This window comes from Marmota flaviventris (genome assembly GCF_047511675.1).
Source record: "Marmota flaviventris isolate mMarFla1 chromosome 5 unlocalized genomic scaffold, mMarFla1.hap1 SUPER_5_unloc_1, whole genome shotgun sequence".
In the NCBI taxonomy this organism is placed as follows: domain Eukaryota; kingdom Metazoa; phylum Chordata; class Mammalia; order Rodentia; family Sciuridae; genus Marmota; species Marmota flaviventris.
The window spans coordinates 2,490,427-2,515,501 of NW_027287679.1; the positions used below are offsets into that span (position 1 = coordinate 2,490,427).

Here is a 25,075-nt window from a genome sequence, read left to right on the forward strand (position 1 = left end):
ATTGCCCTTCGAATGCTTATTTATAATTTTTTTTTGTTTCTCATTTCTCTGAAACTTAACATGCAAATATTTATCTGAGTCTATTTATGCTAATTATAATGTGGCCAAGTTCTCCCTCCTTTCCTTTCTCCTTATTTTTTTGAGCTATACTACAAAGGTTAGCAAAGATGACAAGTTGACTCACCTTATTTTTGTGAATAATTTGACTGAAACAGAGCCATGCTCATCCACTTTACTTATTGCCACTGACTGTTCTCATATTGCAATAAAGAATTGGGCAGCTATGACAGAAGCCACAGGACTTTGGAAGTTCACTCTTTACCATCTGGTCCTTTTACAGAAAAGTTTTCTGATGCCTGAAGTTGTAAAGCCTGCATTAGTCATTTTTCTCTTTGCAGTTTTATTAAAGGTCTTATTAAACCCTGGGTTCACTTTGTGTGTTTGTTGGTTTGGGCTGCCACAGCAAGGTAGAGTCATTCCTTGGCATCCCTAGGGGATGAGTTTCAGGATCCCCATTGGACATGCAGATTAACAGATGCTCAAGTCCTTTATATGAAATGCATAGAATTTATATATAATTACATCCTCTTGTGTACTTTAAATCATCTCTAGACTATTTATTAAAACTAATAAAGTACAAATGTCATGTAAATAGTCATTGTACTGCATTGTTTAGAGAATAATGATGAGAAAAAAGTCTGTACACATTCAGTATAGATGCCATTTTTTGTTCAAATATTTTCAATCAGCAGTTGGTAGAATCCACAGGTGGGGATACAATCATAGGGAAAGTTGACTAAATTATAGAATGGTTGGCTTATAAATAACAAAAATTTATTTAGTTCTAGAGGTTAGAATTCTGAGATCAGACTGGCAGCATGGCTGGGTTCTGTTGAGGGGCTTCTTTCATGTTACACACTAACAACTTCTTGCTGTATCATCATATCGCAGAAAGACTGAGGTAGCTCTCAGGTTCTCATTTACAAGGGCACTAATAATCCACCCTCATGACTTAATTACCTCCCAAATGCCTACCTTTAAATGTCATCAGTTTGGTAGTTTGCATTTCTACAATAGATGAAGGTCAGTGGGGGGACATACAGTGTCTATATATTACAACAGGCCATAGAATGTTAAAATGCCAGGAGTATCTACATTGTATCCTGAGGGAAACCTGGGATTCAGATCTTCCTCAGTCTCCTATGGTATTTGAATCTCTGCAGGTTTTGCTAGTTTTAAGGAGAGGTATCCAGATTGTGTTCTTGCCTTGTATTCAGGTATCAGCTGTTTCTATTGACGAAGAACTGAAAGTTGTGTGAAAGGTGCATTTAGCTTCCTTATTGATCATCTTTAAGTCTAGGACTTCTTCTGAGCTATCTCCCAAGGGTCTGGGCTCAGCCTCTTCCCTCACCTGCAACTGCTGCAGATCTTCTGTTATTTATTTCTGAGTTGGGTAGATCTTCTCTTTCTATGAAGATTTATGCTTCACCAACCCATTTGGTGAGACTATCAGGTTTTGCTTTCCTTAAATCTCCTTCTTAAAGCTCTAGAAAGTCAGTGTTAGGAGCTTTCTAGATCCTACAGCATGATCTTTAAAAGAGCTTTAGTTTTCATTGGCTAACAACTTCTGAGTGGTGTATTTCTCTCCTACTCTGAATGTCTTGCATATTTTGATGTGAATATCTTAGATTCTGCAGAAACAAAATTTTTGGAGCCAGCTTTCCTCTTCCATCTGAAACGATAATATTGCATATTAATTTTAGAAAATGATCAATGACGAAAAAGCTATTTTATAGCTACCTCCTTTCTTTGTGAGGTGAAGGATTTGCAATTGAAAAAACTAACCACAAGGGGGAGTGCTTCTTTTTATCTAAATTTTCTTGAATAAACTAAGAATAGAGCTTTTCCGCTGGGGTTTGCTTTTGTAAGAGACCAAGCAATAAAATTATACAAGAAATACATGGTGTTTTTAAATAGCCTAATTCAATCACAAAACTGACTCAACAATATTTTGTACACCCACAAAGTACAAGGCACTATGAAGGGCTGTTTATTGGTACCATGTTATATTTTATTTTTAAAAGTAATTTGTATAAAAAGATGCTTGAAATTCTGGGTAATAAAAATAAGATGCACAAATAAGATACATAAATCTAGATGTATGTATGTTGCACTTGTATTTCAAAAAATAACTAGTGGATCTTCTATTTTTCAAAGAAAAAATTTAAATACAACCCCAAATAATTTAAAGACATTAGTACAGTACCTAGAATTCACACCACATAGCCTAAAATTCCTCCGAGATGTTTTCACTGATTATAAATTCTGCTACACTTAAAAGTAAAGGATACTTATAAACTGAGACTTAAAAACCTACATTCTATATTTTTAAACATATATGATTATAGTCCTCAGCCTGCTCAAAATTAATGGTGCTAAGTAGCATTTCATGAAGAGTTTATGACAATAGGTGTAAGATTAGATACTATTTAGGAGGTGAAAATGATGGCAGGAAATATTTGGATGGAAATGAAAATAGGATCTGGTTAGTATTTATGCTAAGATAATATAAAATATTTAGATTTTGAAAATGTGTGAACTCAGCAGATAAGTTGGATTTTAGAAATCAGGTTATAAAAAATATTCTCATTTTAAGCTCAGTTCAATTGGAGGTTGAGCTGTAGCATGAAAAATTAGAATTAATCATGGCAAGAAAGTAATTGTGCTATTTTAATTGGGTAGGAAAAAATATCCATCCCCCAAACTGTTACCTATCTGTTAAAAATTTTATAGAAAAATCCAACAATGAATTCTGATTTTGCCAGGCATTTCTGGGGAAAATTATTTTTCAGGAAAGATCTTCCTGATCTTTTAATGAGCCTTTTATAAAAGTCTGAAATGCTCTTATATTTCTAGTCTCACAGAATTTAGTCTTTTTTTTCAATGTGAAAATAAAATGGAAGGATTTTTTTTACAAATTTATTCTTTCTAAAAGCAAATGATATTCCTTCTGGTAAAAAATAATAGAGTGAATGTTGGCCTCAACTACGTGTTTATCATAAATTATTACTGAAGTGTAATACAACTACTGCTTCTAAAGTTGTTTTATTATTTATAAAATAGTTTATTGTATTCTCTTCTATCATCCACGGGTTTAATTAATGAATTTATAATTAAAATGAAACCAAAACCTTTGGAATAAGATGGGAATTTTCTGGTATCAGTCTTTTTTACATGCTCACAAATTATAATAAGGGATATTGATTTAGTGATTTATTTATTTAAAAGAACTAATCCACATCTCAATTTAGGCAGAAAAAAACATTTGACAAAATACAGCAGCCCTTCATGTTCAAAACACTAGAAAAACTAGAGATAATAGGAACATATCTCAACATTGTAAAGGCTATCTAAACTAATCCCCAGGCCAATATCATTTTAAATGGAGAAAAATTGAAGGCATTTCCTCTAAAAACTGGAACAAGACGGGGATGCCTTCTTTCACCACTTCTACTTAACATAGTTCTTGAAACACTGGCCAGAGCAATTAGAGAGATGAAAGAAATTAAAGAGATACGCATAGGAAAAGAAGAACTTAAATTAGCACTATCTGCTGATGACATGATTCTATATGTAGAAGACCCAAAGAGCTCCACCAGAAAACTTCTAGAACTAGTAAATAAATTCAACAAAGTAGCAGGATACAAAATCAACACCCATAAATCAAAGGCATTTCTGTATATCAGTGACAAATCCTCCAAAAGGGAAATGAGGAAAACTACCCCATTTACAATAGCCTCAAAAAAAAAAAAAAAAAAAAAAAAAAAAAAAAAAAAAAAAAAACTTGGGAATCAACTTAACAAAAGAGGTGAAAGATCTATACAATGAAAACTACAGAACTGTAAAGAAAAAAATCAAAGAAGACCTTAGAAAATGGAAAGATATACCTTGCTCTTGGATAGGCAGAATTAATATTATCAAAATGATCATACTTTCAAAAGCACTATACTGATTTAATGCAATCCAATCAAAATCCCAATGAGATTCTTTATAGAAATAGAAAAAGCAATCATGAAATTCATCTGGAAAAATAAGAGACTCAGAATAGCTAAAGCAATCCTTAGCAAGAAGAGTGAAGCAGGTAGCATCACTATACCAGACCTTAAACTATACTATACAGCAATAGTAACAAAAATAGCATGGTATTGGCACCAAAACAGACTGGTTGGTAGACCAATGGTACAGAATAGAGGATGCAGAGACTAACCCACAAAATTACAATTCTCTTATATTAGACAAAGGTGGCAAAAAAAATGCATTGGAGAAAAGATAGCCTCTTCAACAAATGGTGCTGGGAAAACTGGAAATCCATATGCAACAAAATGAAATTAAACCCTTATCTCTCACCATGCACAAAACTCAATTCAAAGTAGATCAAGGACGTAGGAATCAAACCAGAGACTCTGTGTCTAATAGAAGAAAAAGTAGGCCCTGATCTTCATCATGTCGGAGTAGGCCCCAATTTCCTTAATAAGACTCCTATAGCGCAAGAATTAAAAGCAAGAATTAATAAATGGGAAGGATTCAAACTAAAAAGTTTCTTCTCAGCAAAAGATACTGTGAGATAAATAGAGAGCCTACATCTTGGGAGAAAAGTTTTACCCCCTCACACATCAGATAGAACACTATTCTCTAGAGTATATAAAGAACTCAAAAAGCTAAAGTCCAAAAAACCCACAAATAACCCAATGAATAAAAGGGCCAAGGACCTAACAGACACTTCTCAGAAGAGGATATACAATCAATCAACAAATGTATTAAAAAATGTTCATCATCTCTAGCAATTGGAGAAATGTAAATCAAAACTACTCTTAAGATGTCATCTCACTCCTGTCAGAATGGTAGCTATTATGAAGACAAACAACAATAAGTGTAGGCAAGGATGTGGGGAAAAAGGTACACTCATATATTGCTGGTGGGACTGCAAGTTGGTGTACCCAATATGGAAAGCAGTATGGAGAGTCCTTGGAAAACTGGGAATGGAACCACCATTTGAACCAGCTATCCCTCCCCTCGGTCTATATCCAAAGGACTTAAAAACAGTATACTGCAGGGACACAGCCAAATCAATGTTTATAGCAGCACAATTCACAATAGCTAAACTGTGGAACCAAACTAGATACCCTTCAGTAGATAACTGAATAAAAAAAAAGTGGCATATGTACACAATGTAATATTACTCAGCAAAAAAGATAATAAAATCATGACATTTACAGGTAAATGGAGGGAGTTGGAGAAGATAATGCTAAGCGAAGTTAGCCAATCCCAAAATAACAAATGCTGAATGTGTCCTCTGATATAAGGTGACTGACTTATAGTGGGTAGGAAGGGGAGTATGGAAGGAATAGACAAATTAGATAGGGCAGAGGGAAGGGAGGGAATGGGAGGGGGCAAGGGGTTAGCAATGATGGTGGAATGTGATGGACATCATTATCCAAAGTACACATATGAAGACAGGAATTGGTGTGAACATACTTTATATACAACCAGAGGTATGAAAAATTGTGTTCTATATATGTAATATGAATTGTAATGCATTCTGCTGACATTTATTTTAAAAAATCAATAAAAACCTACACACACACCAGCCTACTATAAAGTTTATTAGAATTGCTTGAATGTGTTATTATAATACTAGATCTTTAATCACTAAACATGATAAATATATTCATTATTTGGTTGTTTTTCAATATAGTCTAAGTATTTTATTATTTAGCTATAAAAAACCAAACATCACTTTTATTTTTTTATTCCAGATATATGTTTTTAGTTTTGTTATAATTGCTTCATTATGATACTCATTATATAAATGGAACTGATTTGTTGGTATTTTTTTTTCTCAAAAAGGGTTGCTAAATTCTCTGGTAATTTTTATAATTTATTTATATATTCTATATGTAAAAATAAAGTGTTTTTAATTTTTTCAGTTATTACCTATTTTATTTCTTGTTCTTATTATTCTAACAATGTCTTCAAAATATAATTTTGAAAGAAGTAGTTACAGTCATCTGTTTTATTCCTGATATTAAGGGGACATTTTTCCAAAGTTCTGATGTTTGTTGTAAGATTTTGTAGTCCTTACTAGAGTAAGGTAATTCTATACTCTTAATGTAGACAGATGTTTTATCATGAATAAATTTTGAATTTTATCAAATAAAAAAGAGAACTGATTCATATACTATATAATGAACAAAAGACATAAACAGGTACTTCACAGAGAAATACAAGGGCCAATAAAAAACATGAAAAGATTCTCCTAATAAGCAGAAAATACAAACAAAATAGGACAATATTATCAACATAATAGTCAAGAATTTTCTTCTTTTTCTGGGTTATTTACTTGAATTTATAAAAAACAAAGTAACTGAAGGGAAGCTGGGGAATGGAATTAGAAATCATCAGATTAGTATTTGTTCTTGATTTTAAAAAGATCCTTCTAAAACAAAGAAACCAGATTATGGAAAATATTGAGAAACATGAATTAATTCTTTGCAAGTATATGATCCAATTTTGGGCAATTCCCATATATATTTTAAATAATAAATGATATTATTCTGATAGCATTTACTTTTTCTTCCATAACCATAATCCCACAATTGATTTCTTATATTTGAATGGATTAAAATCTCAATGTGCTTTCTGATCTTACCATTAATGTCTTTATTCCTGAAGTTCTTGTTTTTACAACTGTCTTGACTGAATAAACTTTTTGCTTAAGAGGAATGTTTATCTGTTTCTTTGCTTTCTAGGAATATCAGTCTCTGGCCTTTATAAACACCAATTTGTGTCTATGTTTTTGTACTCGGCTTTTTTTTTTTTTTTTTTTTGCTATTGCACAACACTATTTTATGTCATTGGATGTCATTGGTTTAATTAATGAATTTGTAATTAAAATGGTCTAAGATCACTGTCATCTTGTTGTGGGGCAGGTCACTCAGAAAACACACCAAGTCCCAGTTTTGTCCAAATTGAAGACACTTTATTTAGCCAGCAAGCTGGTGATTGCTCCCTGCAGGACCCATAACTGTCTCTGCAAGGAACAGCCCCAAGCCTGAGCATTTTAGGATATTCAAAGACAAAAACTACATCAGTGAAGTAGTCAGAAATGGTAGGTTTTTACTTACAACTCCAACAAAAAGCCACATGGATGAAAATAATTCTGAAGAGCACTAACACAATCAGTGGCATTAAAAGAAGACCAGGATGCATGTGTGTGTGTGCACACATGAGTTCTAAGATTCACTGATATATATGTAGATAGAACAATTTGATCAATTCATTCCACCATTCCTTTTTCTCCCATCATTCTTCCCTTTTCCTCAGTTCCCTTCCTCTATTCCACCCTGCATTTAGTTGTGGACTTTGATGGGAATCCCCCTGGTTTTATTGCTACACAGCACAGATGTACCAAACCTGCTCACTGTGCCCGTTGTTCTTAGTTCTGCATCTTCTTTCCTTTCCATTTTGAACCTTTTTACTTTTGCTCTCTTTGAAGAGTGAGCCTACTATGATTGGAAAGGGGTTGTTCACCCTGTGTCAGGTTGTAGCTGGGATTACCACAGCTGTTTTCTGTCTAATCTCATTGAGCGCCTTCTTAAATCACCTGGCTCACCTGACCTCCTCATAGCCTGCCCTGGGTTTCTGCTTTCAGATCACCTGGCTCACCTGTCCTTCTCACAGCCTGTCCTGGGTCTCTCCATCAAATTCACCTGGCGCACCTGTCCTCCTTACAGCCTGTCGTGCGTCTCTGCAGCCAGGTCACCTGGCTCATCTGTCCTCCTCAAAGTCAGCTCTGAGTCTCTGCAGTGAGATCAGCAGGCTCAGTTGTCCTCCTCACAGCCCACCCTGGTTCTCTGCAGTGAGATCTCCTGGCTCACCTGTCCTCCTCACAGCCTGCCCTGTGTCTCTGCAGCCAGATCACCTGTCTCACCTGTCCTCCTCTCAGCTTGCCCTGGGTCTCTGCAGTGAGATCACCTGGCTCACATTTCCTCCTCACAGCCTGCCCTGGGACTCTGCAGCCAAGTCACCTGCTCACCTGTCCTCCTCACAGCCTGCACTGGGTCTGTGCAGTGAGATCACCTGGCTCACCTGTCCTACTCACAGCCCACCGGGGTTTCTGCAGTTAGTACCCCTTGCTCACCTGTCCTCCTCACAGCCTGACCTGGGTCTCTGCATTGAGATCACCTGGCTCACCTGTCCTCCACACAGCCCACCCTGGGTCTCTGTTGTGAGATAACCTGGCTCACCTGTCCTCTTCACAGCCTGCTCTGGTCTCTGCAGTCAGGTCACATGGCTCACTTGTCCTCCTCAAGCCTTGTCTGGGTTTGTGCAGTGATATCACCATGCTCACCTTTCCTCCTCATATCCTGCTCTGGGTCTCTGAAGTGAGATCAACTAGCTCACCTGTGCTCTTCACAGCCTACCCTGGGTCTCTGCAATCAGATCACCTGAGTCACCTGTGCTCCTGACAGCCTGCCCTGGGACTCTACAATCAGATCAAATGGCTCATCTGTTCTCCTCACAATCTACCCTGGGTCTCTACAGTGAGATCACCTGGCTCACCTGTCCTCCTCACAGCCTGCACTGGGTCTGTGCAGTGAGATCACCTTGCTCACCTGTCCTCCTCACAGCCTGCCCTGGATCTGTGCAGTGAGATCACCTGTCTCACCTATCCTACAGTCTGCCCTGGGTCTCTGCAGCCAGATCACCTGGCTCACCTGTCCTCTTCACAGACAGCCCTGGGTCTCTGCAATGAGATGACCTAAGCTCACTTGTCCTCCTCATAGCCTGTCCTTGGTCTCTGCAGCCAGATCACCTGGCTCACCTGTACTCCTCACAGCCTGCCCTGAGTATCTGCAGTCAGATCACCTGGATCACCTGTCCTTCTCACAGACTGCCCTGGGTCTCTGAAGTCAGAAACCCTTGCTCACCTATCCTCCACACAGCCTGCACTGGGTCTCTACAGTGAGATCACCTGGCTCACCTGTCCTCCCCAAAGCCTGCCTGGGGTTCTGTAGCCAGATCACCTGGCTCACCTGTCCTCCTCACAGCCTCCCCTGTGTCTCTGCAGTGAGATCTTCTGGCTTACCTGTCATTCTCACAGCCTGCCCTGGGTCTCTGCAGTCAGAACTCCTTGCTCATCTATCCTCCTCACAGCCTGCCCTGGGTCTCTGCAGTCAGGTCACCTAGCTCACCTGTCCTCCTCACAGCCTGCCCTAGGTCTCTGCAGTGAGATCACCTAGCTCACTTGACCTCCTCACAGCCTGCATAGGTCTCTGCAGTGAGATCCCCTGGCTCACCTGTCCACCCTAAAGCCTGCTTGGAGCTCTGCTGTCAGATCACCTGGCTCATCTGTCTTCCTCACAGCCTGCTCTGGGTCTGGGCAGTCAGATAACCTGGCTCAGTTATCATACTCACAGCCCACCAGGGGTCTCTGCAGTGAGTACCCCTTGCTCAGCTGTCCTCCTCACAGCCTGCCCTGGGTCTCTGAAGTGAGATCCCCTGGCTGACCTGTCCTCCTCACAACCTGTCCTGGTACTCTGCAGTCAGTTCACCTGGCTCATCTTTTCTCCTCACAGTCTGCCCTGGGTCTCTGCAGTGAGAAAACCTGGCTCACCTCTCCTCCTCACAGCCTGCCCTGGGTCTCTACAGTGAGATCACCTGGCTCACCTGTCCTCCTCACAGTCTGCCCTGGGTCTCTACAGTGAGATCACCTGGCTCACCTGTCCTCCTCACAGTCTGCCCTGGGTCTCTGCAGTGAGATCACCTCGCTCACCTGTCCTTCTCACAGCCTGCCATGGGTCTCTGCAGCAGGATCCCTTGGCCACTTCTGGTCTGCACTGGAAGAATCAGGGGCTCTTCCATACCGTGCCTCAGTTCATGTGCTATTCCCCTTTCTTGGTCTACACCTAACAAATTTCACCGTCCTACACATGCTTATATGTATTTTGTTGAAATATGGAAGAAAGATATTGTGGTTGTCTTAAGTACTATTTTAGGTCATTTAGTGTGTCTGCACATTTTGGCTTTCTTCCCATAAAAAAAAAAAAAAACATCAAGTGTGGAATATTCAAATATTCCACAATTTATGAGTCAAATGGAGCTGTCACCGTTCTTATCTGTTTTCTCTGTACAAAGCAACAAAACACACAAAAACATGCTATGTTAGAAAGGGTCCTTGGCTCCTATTCTCAGATAATCTACCCCAGCCAGTGGCATGAAGTACAGGTCAATAGGAGACCAGTGAACATAAAGGAATGATCATGAACCCTGAAGTTCTGTTAAGTTCAGATGTTGTAAGACAGGTTAGCCCTGGACCAAGATATTTAAAAGAGCTCAAGTCTCCTTGGTATTCTCCTTGGTGTTCTGAAAAATAAAGAGCAAATAAAAGCAAACACAGCACATGCTGCAGAGAAGGCCACTCTTCCTACAGCTGAGGGCTGTGCACCAGGCACCCTGAGCAGGGTGTTCACTGGGACTCACAGGAAGAGGAGAGGCATCCCACCTTCCACAGTTGCAGAGCTGCATGCAGTGGAAGTCCAGTGTCCACACAGCTCAGGGCCTGGAGGACACTCAGACCCCTCCCTTAGCTAGAAAGGGCCAGCATCATGGGGGAGCAGAGTGCACTTGGAAATGACCACAAAAGGGCATCTCCTGGGAAAGAGGACAAGTAGCAAGTGCAAAGTCCTGGAGGGCACTGGCTCACTAGACAAACATCCCCTGGAAGAGCAAGGTTGAGAGACATCAAAAACCAAGCAAAACAAAGGCGAGTGCAAAGAAAAAAAAAAAAGTCCCTGAATACAGAGAAACTGTCAAAGTTATGCATGTCTTAGTGTCTTAGTACAAGAATTCAACATGTTCTGCCAAGAAATGAGAGATCATTGGAGAAGTGAAATGCTGCCTGGGTATGTGGGTTGACAACTTGTCACATAACACAACACCAGTTATGGTTAAATATCATAAAATAGCAATGAAGAGTTAGAAGAGAAATGTGAAAATTAATCAAATTATAGAGTTAGTTTATAAACAGAAGAAATGGTAGAACAAAAACTCATATACAGAATTGACATTCACTCATGAAAATAAAACAAAAAACATATTAAAATTAATAAGAATTTTGAAAATAAAAACACATTTGCAAACCTGATAAAAGTCAGAACAAATGTGTCTCACTATAACTAATTTAAAAAGGAAAAAGTTGTACAGTGTATAATTGATTATACTAAATATACAATGTATGCACAGCTCAGGCCCCCAAGGACAAATATGAATTTTAACTGATTAGTAATTATATATAGACTAGTTTAGAATATTAATAGTTTATTCTATGGAAATCAATCAAGAACATAATTTTTAGTAGATCAAATATATTTTTCTATGACATTTGTCACCAAAATGAAAACAAACACCACTCACCTCTTCATTTTTCAACAATTCTATAAAATAAAAACAAAAACAAAAACAAAAAATGATAAATAATATGCAAAAATACATGCATATCTTATAAAATCTGTTTGGAGAAATTATCAAGTAAGCTTTTCTGCCTAATATCTTCCAAGCTGTCTCAGTAAAATACTAGCCACTCATTATAGATAGGGACAAGGGCCCACCCAGGAGTTAGGTGCTGGGGTTCATCCCAGTGTCCCTAAAGCCCACGTGTAGAACTTTTGTTGCCAGCCTGGAACTATGTGGCGCATGGTGGTGGTACCTTTAGAGGTGGGACCAGAGAGGTCCTCAGGCCCCCGGGGTGTGCCCCAATGTGGAGTGTGTGACAGGTCCATCCCCTCCTCCATCACATGCTGGCCACCAGGTAGGCAGTCTCATTTCCCATGCACTCTTGCCATGACGTGCTGCTTTGCCACAGGCCAACACAAAGGCAGATTATTATTATTTCCTTTGCAAGAACACCACTAAGACTATTGCCAGCAGTGTGAGCACACATCTGCTACCTTTAGATGGTTGCTGGATTCTTTCAAAAAGTCTAATTCTGGATCACCACCAACAGGCCCAGCTGCCCAATGGTGAGTGTATTTAAGCAGGGAAACCACACCAATTTCCAGCCCTGTAAGTGCAAAGGTACATAGTATACCACGCAGGTATACCAGTGCAAAAAAGGAGTTGTTAGATGACATACTGGAACACACCCATCTACCCAAGGTAAGAGGAAAGAGAGACCAGAACTTACCTGGTCTGTGGATGGTCCTGCCAGAGGAATGGCTCTGAATTGGATGGCGCTGGTGGTTTTCTACTGCCACCGTGTGGTTAGATTTGAAAAGTGCATGGAGTAGTCCCCCTGTGTGTAACAAAGCCAGACAGGAAAGTAAGTCATCCTGGGCAGCTTGTCCAGGCCCTCAGCAATTTGGGATTATTATTATTATTATTATTATTATTATTATTATTATTATTATTATTATTATTATTTAGAGAACTATAATTATACATATCAGTTGGTTTCATTTTGACAAAATCACACATGCAAGTAATTTTGTTTCAGTCCCCATTTCCTCCCTCCCCACCTCACCTCCCTCCTCTGCTCTACCGATTTCCTTTGGCTCTTTTACTTACTTGTTTTTTACTGGTACTTTCTGCATATGCATAAAGATGAAATTCCACATGATGCGTTTACATATTCATGTAACATGGTTTTATTAAATGCATTCTGTATCCTCCCCTTTCCAATCTCCTCCTACTCCAATCACTTTCCCTACATTTTATATTTGATCCTCTACCATCTTAATTTCTTTATTTTGCTCTAACTTCCACATATGAAAGAAATGATTGGAAGACCAGCAATGAAAGCCAGAGCCCAACCCCAGGCCTACAACTGTAAGAAATCAAAAGAAGACAGAAGCAAAGTACAGAGGCAGGATGATCAAATGGCCAAGCTGCCAGCTTTATTTATATCAACATGTTACATTAGGTCCCTGGCATCAGTAGTACATTATTGTGCACTGCGTCATTAGGCAGGTTACAGATTTAGCAACATTATGCAGCTTCTTCCTTAGTTACACACTATAGTTGCTAGGAGCTCTGTGAAGCTCTCAAGAAAGTTGATTGTTTAAAATTACTGTTATGTAGAGAGGTTCAGGCACAACGGAGCTTGGTAAAACATTGTGGTTGTCTAACAAGGGAGTTTCTTTTCTTTTCTTTCCTGTTATTTTTTGTTTGTTTGTTTGTTTGTTTTACAAGGGAGTTTCTTTATTTCCAAGAGCTGTGGGCCTGAGATCAAGGTCAAGGCTGATAAAACTCTGATACAGAGCCTCCTCATGCAGGGCATTGCTACAGTAGCCAGGCATTTCATATCTTTGCGCAGAAGTTTTCCGAGCAGACAGGTATTCTGGGCCTTTGTACAGAAACTTCCTAGCCACTAAGCATGCCAAAGTCATGAAGCTATCAGAGACCCCATAACCCTTACATAGAACTGACCCTACCACCCAGAAACCTAGGTCCAGGTCAGGCCCAGAATATGCCCGCCAACCTGCTGACCTATGACAGAGCCTGGGTCCAGGCGTAGGACTGCCCCAGCCACCAATGGGGAGCCCAGGACCAGGCCAATTATAGTACCATCCCTGCTGACATGTGTGAGAACCCAGACCCAGGTCCACCTCTGCACAGAGCAGAGGACCATGCTGGGTCTCTCCATTTACCAACACATTGCTCCCCCAGCTTGCCTCCATCTTGGAACACTGCAGTAATTGCTATAGCCTTCCCCATGTAGTACCCTCCACCTTTGGACAAGAAACAGGACCTGTACCAGCTGCCTACTGCAGCACAGCAGGCCAAGTGCTGCATCTCAGAACAGACATCCCAAAGCTATTGTAAGGCCAGCCCTTTTAGCTGCATTTCTGTAAGTGGTTGAATCCATCTTGGGACACCCCTACTGCTATACTGAGTTACCTCTGCTACTGCCACCACCACATTTACTTGTGGTAGTATCCATCTTGGGACACAAGCCTAACACCAAGGTGAGGTAGAGATAATCTTCAGGGACACTACAAGATTATAGGGTGCAATATGAAATACATCAGATCTGCATTGTAGGAAAGGAAGACATATTTACAACAGAAAATCAAAGAAAGAAAGTGCCCCAAACAAACCAAAATACTACAATAATAGAATCAATTAACAGCAAAATTGATGAAATGTCAGAGAAGAAGTTCAGAATGTACATAATTAAAATGATCTGTGAATTAAAGAATGATATAAGAGAGCAACTACAGGCAAAAAAAAATGATCACTGAATCAAAGAGATAAGAGAGAAAATATAGGTAGCAAAGGATTACTTCAAGAAGGAGACAGAGATTTTGAAAACAAAACAAAACAAAATAAAATCAGAAATCCTTGAAATGAAGGAAAAAATAAACCAAATAAAAAACTCAATAGAAAGTATCACCAACAGACTAGATCACTTGGAAGACAGAACATCAGATAATGAACACAAAATATACAATCTTGAAAATAAAGTTAACCACACAGAGAAGATGGTAGGAAATCCAAGAATTATGGGATAGCATCAAAAGACCAAATCTAAGATTTTTTGAGATAGAGGAAAGCCCAAAGATTAAAACCAAAGAAATGTACAATCACGTTCAATTAAGTAATATCAGAAAATTTTCCACATATGAAGAAAGAATTGGAAAATCAAATAGAAGAGGCTTACCGAACACCAAATATACAAAATTTAACAGATTTACACCAAGGCAAATAATAATGAGAATATCTAGCATTAAGATTTAGGATAGAATCTTCAAGGCCACAGAGAGAAGAATCAGATTATATATAAGGGGAGAGAAATTTGAATCTCGGCAGATTTTTCAAACCAGACCCTCAAAGCCAGGAGATCCTGGAACTATATATAGCAAGCTCTGCAAGAAAATGAATGCCAACAAATAATCTTACATCCAGCAAAATTTAAGCTTCAGATTTGAGAATGAAATTAAAACCTTTCATAATAAATAAAAGTTAAAAGAATTTGTAGTGGAAAGCCCAAACTATAGAGCATTCTTGGCAAAATATCTTAGGAGGAGGAGATAAAAAAAAACAAAAACAATAAACATCAGCAAAAGGAGAAACTACACTAAAGGAAAGGCCAATCAAAGGAGAAACCAAGTCAAGGTAAAAACCAAAAATAAACCAAAATATCCAGGAATACAATTTATATTTCAAATAATAACCCTGAATGCGAATGGCCTAAACTCATCAATTAAAAGACATAGACTGACAGATTATATTTTTTTTAAAAAAGTCCCAACAATATGCCGCCTTCAAGAAACTCATCTCATAGGAAAAGACATCCACAAACTGAAGGTGAAAAGTTAGGAAAAAACATATCACTCACATGGACCATGTAAACAGTAGGTCCTCATATCAGATAAAGTGGACCTCACACCAAAGCTAGTGAAAAGGGATAAAGAAGGATATTTCATGTTGCTTAAGGAATTTATACACCAATAAGACATAACATTCAAATATATGCCACAAACAATTGGATATCTATGTATATCAAATAAAGCCTTCTCAACTAAAATTAAATAGACCACAACACAATAGTACTGGGTGACTTTAACAAACCTCTCTCACCACTGGACAGATCTTCCAAACTAAAACCAAATAAAGACACTATAGAACTCAACAAAATAATCAATCATTTGGACTTAACAGACATATATAGAATACTCCATCCATCAATGAGCAAATACACTTTCTTTTCAGCAGCACATGGATCCTTCTTCAAACAGACTATATGTTATGCCACAAAGCAAGTCTTAGCAAATACAAAAACTAGAGATACTATCCTGCATTCTATCTGAACAAAATGAAGTAAAATTAGAAATCAATGATAAAATGAAAAATAGAAGCTACTCTAATACCTGGAGATTAAATAATATATTATTGAATGACACATGGATAATGGAAGACATCAGGGAGAAGATAAAAAAAAAATCTAACAGGTAAGTGAGGACTCCAATACAAAATATATAAATGTCTGGGATGCTATGAAGGGAATATGAAGAGGAAAGTTCATAGCATTAAGCTCATTCATTATAAGAATAAAAAGTCAACAAATAAACCACCTGATATTACAACCCAAAGCCCTAGAAAAAGAACAAATACCAATGTAGAAGACAGGAAATAATTAAAATCAGGGTGGAAATCAATAAAATTGAAACAAAAGAAACAATTCAAATAATTGACAAAACTCGTTTTATGAAAAAAAAACAAATAAAATTTATACATCATTAGTCACCCTAATGAAGAAGAGAGAGAAATCTCAAATTACTAAAATTCATCATGAAAAAAGTGTCATGACAGACACTATTGAAATACAGAAGACAACTAGAAACTATTTTGATAGACACCCTGCTGAGTGAAATAAGGCAGGCACTGAAAGACATACTGTCTGGTCTTATTCACAGGGTGAATTCAAAGTTGATTTCACAGAAAGTACAAGAGTAGTCACCAAAGGGAGAAAGAGAGGGGAGGGAGGACAGGGTGGGCCTGAGGGAGGAGGCTGGGAATCAAGTACCAGAATACACTCAGGAGTGGCCAGCAGTACTGCCCTCCAGCACAGGAGGTGACAGGGTGCACAGCATGTCCCTGTGTATTTAATAATGAAGCTGAGAGCAGTCTACAGACACCAAGAAATGATAAATGTTAACAGATGGAAGAGCTAATGCCCTGATCTGATCATGACACACTGGAACAGGTGTGCAACTAGCTCACTGCTCCTCATCAACATGTGCAACTTAAATGTGAATCAACACTAAAAATGAAAATGTTGTCCTTTGTAGGTCACAATCAGAGTGAAGTGGCCCCCAAGGAACTGTAGAAAACACCTGCTCATTGAGCATCTGGAAAGGTGAAAACACATGGAAAGAATGAAAAAAAAGCAGTTGACAAAGTTCAAGCCATCAGCACAACACAAACATGCACATACCTGGAGAGAATGAAAATCCCTAATGGGCCATAGGTCTATAATACATGAGCCTAACATGATAATTGAGGCTGAAGGAAAAAAGGCTGTCCCTATGACAACAAAACCAAGTCAAGGATGCCTGTTGTCACCACTTCCAGACAACACAGCAAGAGGAGTGCTACCAGGGAAAACAGGAAGAAAATCCCTGTGTTCCAGACTTCAGCCAAGTCATATTGCCCCAGACAGTGGGACAAAATCAAGGACTTCACCAAGCAGATAGAGGTGGGTGCAGGCAACTCAGACTCAGAGTCACCCTCAGAGACAGCATCCACAGGCCCCAAGATGGGGGGAGACAGCGAAGGCTCTGCACCCATCACCACCTCTCCCCATCATCCACAGCGACCACCTCACACAGTGTGCATTTGACCTATTTCTGGCTTCCTGCTCCCTAGACTCTCTACTGCAAAAGAACAGGGACATTTAATAGTGTTTCTTCACTGCTGCTCCTACCAGAAAGCCTGCTCATAGGGGGAGATCAGAACCTGAGAAGTTGTGGGGCTCCAGTACACCCACACATACACAGAGGCCTCACACAAACCTCCTCACAGGGCCATGACTGCTACACTTTCAAAGGCTGAAGTGATCAACCACATCTCATGTGTCATAGCGGTGGCTCCTGGACCTTAAGCCATTTTTCAAAGTTGAGACAACCAAAATTGGTTCACAATGTAGGACCACATGAAATGCTGTACTATTAAATTTATAGCAACAGGACAAATGATTTTCAGAACCTGGAAGCAAGCAATAGGAAGATGTGTTCCCAAGGGCAACGGTGAAAAAGTAATACACAAAATTCAATAAAAGATCAATTAATAATCAAAAATCAATTTCAATATATATGAAATGAAATACTGAAATGCAATTAAGAGAAAAGTTCACTTATAATTGAACACCAGAAACAAATAGAGAAGAATAAAAAAGAACAAAAATATATAATATATATGCTTAATACATTATATATATATATATATATATATATATATATATATATATATATACACACACACACACACACACACACACACACACACACACATACATACATACATGAAAGCAGCTTGAGTGTTATTGCTTGGATGTGAGGTGTCCTTTAAAGCTCAAGTGTGAGACAATGCAAGAAGGTTTGGAGGAGAAATTGTGTTATACCTTAACCTAATTGGCGAATTAGTCCCTGATGGGATTAACTGGATGGTAGCTGGGGTGTGGCTGGAGAAAGGGGTTCATTGGGGACGTGGCTATGGGGGGATATATTATATCTGGTGAGTGGAAACCTCTCTCTCTGCTTCCTGATCACCATGTGAGCTGCTTTGCTCTGCCACACTCTCCCCCCATGAGATTCTGCCTCACCTTGAGCTCTGAGAAATGGAGCCAGCCTCCTGTGCACCAAGACCTCTGAAACCATGGTCCTCAAATAAACTTTTCCTCCTCTACAATTGTTCTGGTTGGGTCGTTTATTCACAGTGGCAAAAAAGCTGGCTGAAACACTGAGTGCCTGATGTGGAGCCCTGGTCACAGACTCCAGAAGAAACAGGGAAGGACTCACCTGTGAATTACTGCATTTGCAAATCATGGTGGACCTAGTGTGATCTGAGGTCTGAAAACAGCCTCTCACAGCTTTGCCTAATCAGAAAACACCTGGTGTAGAATATTTGTGGGAATGGCTTAAACATGTTATAAGGAAAAAAAAAAAATCCTACATCTGGCTGCAGGTTTATACAAAAAATCACAATGTGAAGTATGAGAGAAAAAGGTATAATAAAAACTAACCTCAGAAATTAGAGTATTCAGGCCATGCATGGGGGCACATGGCTCCAATCTCAGTGATTTGGGAGGCTGATGTAGGAGAATCACAATTTCAAAGCCAGTTTTAGAACTTAGCTAGGCTCTAAGCAACTTAGCAAAAACCTGTCTCTAAAACAATAAAAAAGAGCTGGGGATATGGCTTAGTGGTTAAGCAAAACCAGGTTCAATCCCTGGTATCAAAAAAGAAAAAGAAGAGAAATGGAGAATTCAGGTGGGCACAGTAGTGAATGGCTCAAGTCCCAGGAAGTTAGGAGGCTGAGGTGGGAGGATCATACTTCTACCCTAGGATATATGGTGAGAACCTGCCTCAAAATTAAAAAAAAAAAAAAAAATAAAAATAAAAAAAAAATAATAATAATAAATAAAAAGACCTAGGGATGTAGCTCAATGGTGGAGAGCCCCTGGGTTCAATCCCTACTATGGGGGGGGGGGGACAAAAAAGGGGACTTCACTAGCACCCTGGTGTACCAAGGAACTGAGGAAACCCACACAGGCCAAGAGAAATGCTTCAAAGAGGACCAAGACCCACATGCTCAGCACTCACTGCCCTAAAGGCTTAGATCTGCAGGGAACTGAGGCTGAAAGAGTTAAACAGTACGACCATGTGTTAAAGCAGCAGCCCCAGCTCCACTATCCACAGGCCCTGGAGGAGCTGAGCTCTTGCTGTTTCTTCTGTTTTCTTTCTAGCTATTTCCTCATGGAACTCCATCAAAACTCAGGCTGAATACAATCTAAGAGACCCTCTGAGTACATTGAGCAACTAAGCTACTGACTCCAAATATACTTTGGAAAGCAACTACATATAAACATGGTGAAATCTGGTGATGGAGGAGACAGCAGCAATTGTCTAACAGTGAGTGACAGATGGAGCACTCATGATGACAGTCTGGCTCAATAGCACACCCACCACAGGTATGTCATGTATATGTCTAGGGCATTTCAACCAAGAGCAGTAGAGCACATAACCTTTTTAACATCATAGGAAATTCATCAAGAGCAGCCACATTCAGCCACAACAGGCTTTAGTGTGGAAGGCTAGCAAATTCCAATGTGGGCACCAGGAATATCGGAATTACCACAGACGTCATTAACAGAAACACAGCTGGGCGACCTCCAGATAACTGCAGGTCAAATCCCAAAGTTCTAAACAGCACATGGGTCAAGGTGTCTCAGGATCAGTCTGACTATTTCAAAGAAAAAGAACTGAAACTGCATCTTAGGGAACTTTGTGGAACAGAGCACAGGCAGGGCTTAGGGGGAATTAGAGGTGCTGAAGGCTTACATTACAAAAGAAGAACTAAAATCAACCTTCATCCTTCCACTTCAGGAACTAAAGAACGAATAGCAATAAGAACCTACATCTGATGCTAGCATATAATTAAAAACATCAATGAAACTGTGAAGAGGAAATCAATAGAGAATCAACTCAAAAGCAGGTTCATCATGGATAACCTTGTAATGGCACAACACAACTAAGTTAAGAAAAAAGACAAAAATTTACTCAGTAGAAATGAAACACACCATTATCAATCCTACAGACAGCAAAAGAACCATAAAGGAATATTATTAAGAACCATGTGGCCACAATTTGTGAACTCAGATGAACTGGACCAACTCTTGGAGACAAACAATCTACCACAACTCACACACACAAGGAGGAACACACAACATGGACAGGCTAAGGAAGTGATAATGACCATCATCAGAGGAAAGGCCTGGCCCAGTGGTGTCAAGGTAAATTCTGCACCAAACTAAAGAGGAAATGAAAACTATCCTTAATCCCCTCTAAAAGGCAGCAGGTAACATTTCCAATTCATTCCTTGAGGTGTGGCCTATATGATATGCTGTGATGGAAACAGTTTCTGGCAGCCATAGCCAGGGAAACTGCCTGGACCACAGATGGCTGAATTTGGCACCCTGGGTACAAAGGAAATAAGAAACCATGAGAAAAGGAGAAATGAATTGCATGCACTTTGATCAAATTGTGGAGAAGCAGCTCTATTGTTTCTCTAGCTTTTTTTCTTAAATTCTGTGAAATTACATGAGTATTGCTTTGCTGAGAAAATTCAGAAAACTACAAATACAATTGGAAAGAGTAGACAGATATCTAAGTGTGGACAAAATGTCCAGGAATCCAGCAGCTTATAGAGAACATCATCAAATAGAATTATAGACTGAAGGGACATGTAAACCCCACAATTTACAAGGTACAAGGTGAACTCCCAGTGGGATGATATTAGGAGGGGGTATCTGGGGGGTAACTGGAATTAGATGAGATCATGAAAGATGCTCATGAATTTCATAAAAACCTGTTCTGTTCAGACAACAGAGATGTTATTTAATAACAACTTACATGATATTGAATCAATTTGTAAAAAAATCATATTTCAGGCAATTGCCATATTTTCCCAATACAATTTATTGTTAATCTTTCAAATTCATAAAGCAGGAATAAAAACAGATTTACCAAGTGTCAGGAGTTCTTCACTGTATGAAGGAACTAATATTCTTATGAATCCTTGTAGTTCAAATTTACCTACCATAACTTTTTTGGATATGTAATCACTTTATTCAACAACAGCAGTTTTTTTTTTTTTAACCTCTTTTCTCTAGAAGCATTCTTGAGACTAGAACCTATAATTCCATTTGAGATTCAATTGTAAAAAAGAGTGAGGTCTCAGAAATTTTGTACATAGGCTCAGAGAAAGCAGAAAGGTAAATAAAAATTTGTATCAAATAGAAAAAAAAACTAGGTATTATCTTGAAATTTTTTTACCTCTTCAGAATATTTTGCTTGGCTCAGTTCTGAATACATACATTTCACATTTTAGGAAAACCTGGGTCTCTAGTAAGTGAGCACATAATTTCAAAGTGAGAAACACAAAAAAGATTAGTGCTGAGGGAACACAGATTTTTCTGCTGAAAGGGCAGAGAATATCCCAGCCAGCTGGACATCTTTCCAATTGGTCTTGCTCAATAAAATATTCCATGATCACCCTCTCAGGAGACCTGGACCATGACTCCAGTCTTTTCAGGATTGAAGAGTACTTCACTGAACTGGGTGCTTCTTATGCTCTGGGAGATTTTTTTTTCCTCTTGCACAACTGTGACGGAATGCCAGGGGAAGGTATCAGATCTAAACTGACCCCTCAACACCAGCATCTAGAGGCTGCCTATCCACCTGGCTCCAAGAAATGGGGAAAGGGCTTGGGGAGATAATGTTTCAAGAAGGGAGTTGTCTAGATGAGGCCTATTTAAAAATATTCCTCAGGCCCAGGACCTCCAGCGGATCTCTTGAGATTCTATGCCCCTCACATCAGGCTGTCCTCTAAGAAGAGCTGCCCCAGGGCCTAAAATTGTTTGCACTCTGCAGGAAACAGGGCAGCTCTAGACACACTTTGGCAGCCCAGGAAAGGACAGGGAAATGGCAGAGGACACAGGACCCTGGGAAGAGAGAAACAGAATTTAAAACCAAAGTTATTACATTATCTGTGCCTGGGGAAGACAAACAAAGAAAGGCACAAAGTATTTTACCAGTGGCATTCCAGGTGGCTGTTCTCTGGTTTTATCACATAGCAAATTCACAAACAGAAAACAAATCTTTGATGCTGTGCCCACTTGAATGCATTGTGAGGAGCAAAAAAATGATAATACTGTGCACTGGATGGGGAGGTGAAGTCTGGAAATGTGAGGACAGACAAAAATTTTAAGGATCCACTGACTGCCCAGACATGGGCTAGTTTGGGAAAAGCAAGGTGACTCCTGGGTAGAAAAAGGTACACAGACCCCTCAGACTAGCATCTGTCACACAGGGGCCCCACAACAGGGACAGGATCCTTTGAGACCCGCAGCCTTCACTTCACACTGAGAGCCTAGGGCTAGGGTCCAGCTATGCAGAGAGGGTTTTGCCAAAATGGCTGCTGACTAAAATAGCTGCCAACCAGCTAGAACACTGGGAAACCCAACCTGGAACAGCCCACACCATGGCCTGAAGGCATCAAGGGCTGAGCTGTAGCAGCATCTGACTCAGATCTGGCTTGGCTGACTCTGGAGCTGACAGTGGGAGGCCAGAGTCCAGCCACAGCTGGTTCACCACAAGCCTACCTCCCACCTGACCAGACCTGCCCCACACACTCACCATGTTCCACCTTCTGGGGAGACCTGACATCCTTCTTGTGAACCTCATAGCACCTGTAGGACACAGGGAGACAAATGTGAGCCAGAGCCACTTGGGCCTCACACAGCAGAGAAGACACAGTCCTGGAGACAGATTCTGAACTCCACAGGGTGAGAGATACAGGCCTCTGAGACTGTGGAAGGCCACCCCCTCCCACCAGCTGCCTGCTGACTGGCCAGGGCTCCACAAGACCCCTCTCTCATCCCAACCCAAATATGCACACTCTGGGGCCCTGCCTGACAGGAGATGTATCATGCTCCTGGATACATAGGCCAGGAAGACAAGGTATTGGCAAAAGCCCTTTTCAGGCAGGACTTCCTCCCAGCAGGGGACCTGCCCCACCAGGGGGACATTTCCACTTATGCAGAGCTGAGCCTGGCTTTCCACAGCAGGCCCTGTTGGCTAGGAAGCTCTTCTGGGCACAGAGTCCCAGGCATATGTGAGGAATTACAGCCTTGGTTCCAAGGCAGCCTACCCTGACCTCAGAGAAGGTGTGTGCCTGGTCAGGCCTGACTAGGAAGGAGGGAGCCAGGCATAAATCACTTGGGAAGAGGCCAGGACTTCATGGGAAAGGCCTCCTTACTCTGCCAACTCATTTTCAAACAAACAAAAAAATAAAGAAAAATAAAAAATACAATCAGGAGATATGAATATTAAGTGCATAAAAAACTAATTACATGGCAATAAAAAAAACTCAAAGAAATAAAAAGCAAACATTTGAACCAGCTCAGGTAAGGAGCCTGCTTCACCAGGAATTCAGAATGAAAACCTACTTGTGTAGAGGTAAACACATTCCCAAGTTGGCAGCAAGACTCTTACTGCTGAAATGTGACCCCAGGAGGGCTCATTCCCTGGGTCCAGGGGGGTACACCTAAAGATTTATCTCTCAGAATCGACCATTCCATGACCTATGTGTTTACTTAATAAGAAGATTAAGATTAAAAAAAAAAAAAAAAAAAAAAAAAACTTCTAAAAGAAGAAAGGGATACACTCAAATATATTAAAAATGAGACTCCTTCATGAAACTGCAATAGGGTTCAATAAGACTGCTCTACCTCAGGATAAATGTCTGCAGTCTTTACAAAGGAAAATGAATTCACATACAGGGAATATTAAAAGGAAAAACAAATGACCTCACAAATGAATTAATCATGAGAAAATTACTGAAAACTTTCCCAAGAACATTGAAATACACAGAAAATAATTCATGCAAATGATATTTAGTAAAAAGAAATATATGGTGACATGGAAATAAACCAGGATAGACAGGTGTAAGACATAAACACACACATATGGACAACCAGAGCTGATCCAGACATTGCACTGGAATTTTCTAGTAATTTAAATTTATCCATAGTCTATAACCTGACAATGTTTTTCCAATGTGTACAACATTTATGAAGTGTGCTCACTTGAGGGCCAAATTTAAAAAAAAAATAATGAAATTACCAAGAACAAAAAGTTAAACTGGAAACAAGTGAGGTTTCTGAAACAGGAACACAGAAGGGATCTGGAAAACCCACAGCCTCAGACAGCACTAGGAGTCTAGCCAACTGAGGCAGAGAATCCCTACAATACAAGTTACAGCACCACAGTGGCAGAGCACTAATGGTAACATTCAGTATTGAAAACTCAACTAAGACAAAACCAAGTAAAATTCTGCTTCCTCGTTGATGGTAAACTATAAGGAATGACAGAAAGAATTGGCACTGAACTTATCTCCAGGCAGAGGTAGGGAAGGGCAATGAGAGAAGGCAGCCAGCCCAGGGCCATTCACCTCTATTTAGATGGGGACATATGGGTGTTTAAATTCATACTAAACTGAGCATTTAAAAAATTTATTTAAGTGGGACACAATGGCTCATGCCTGTAATCCCAGAGGCTCAGGAGGTTGAGTGAGGTAAGAGTATCAAGGCTTCAAAGCCAGCCTCAGAAACTTAGAGATGCCCTAATTAACTCAAGGAGATCTTGTCTCTAAATAAAATATAAAAAAATGGCTGAGGATGTATCTCAGTGGTTAAGAGCCCTTGGGTTCAGACCCCAGATTGGTCAAAGGGGAG

The 25,075-nt window shown here is 39.7% G+C and overlaps 1 long non-coding RNA gene across 1 annotated transcript in view; it reads right to left on the reverse strand.

Annotated features, from left to right (window-relative positions):
* Positions 1–25,075, reverse strand: part of LOC139703631 (uncharacterized) — a 325,092-nt gene that overhangs the window by 236,204 nt on the left and 63,813 nt on the right. The window lies entirely within an intron of this gene.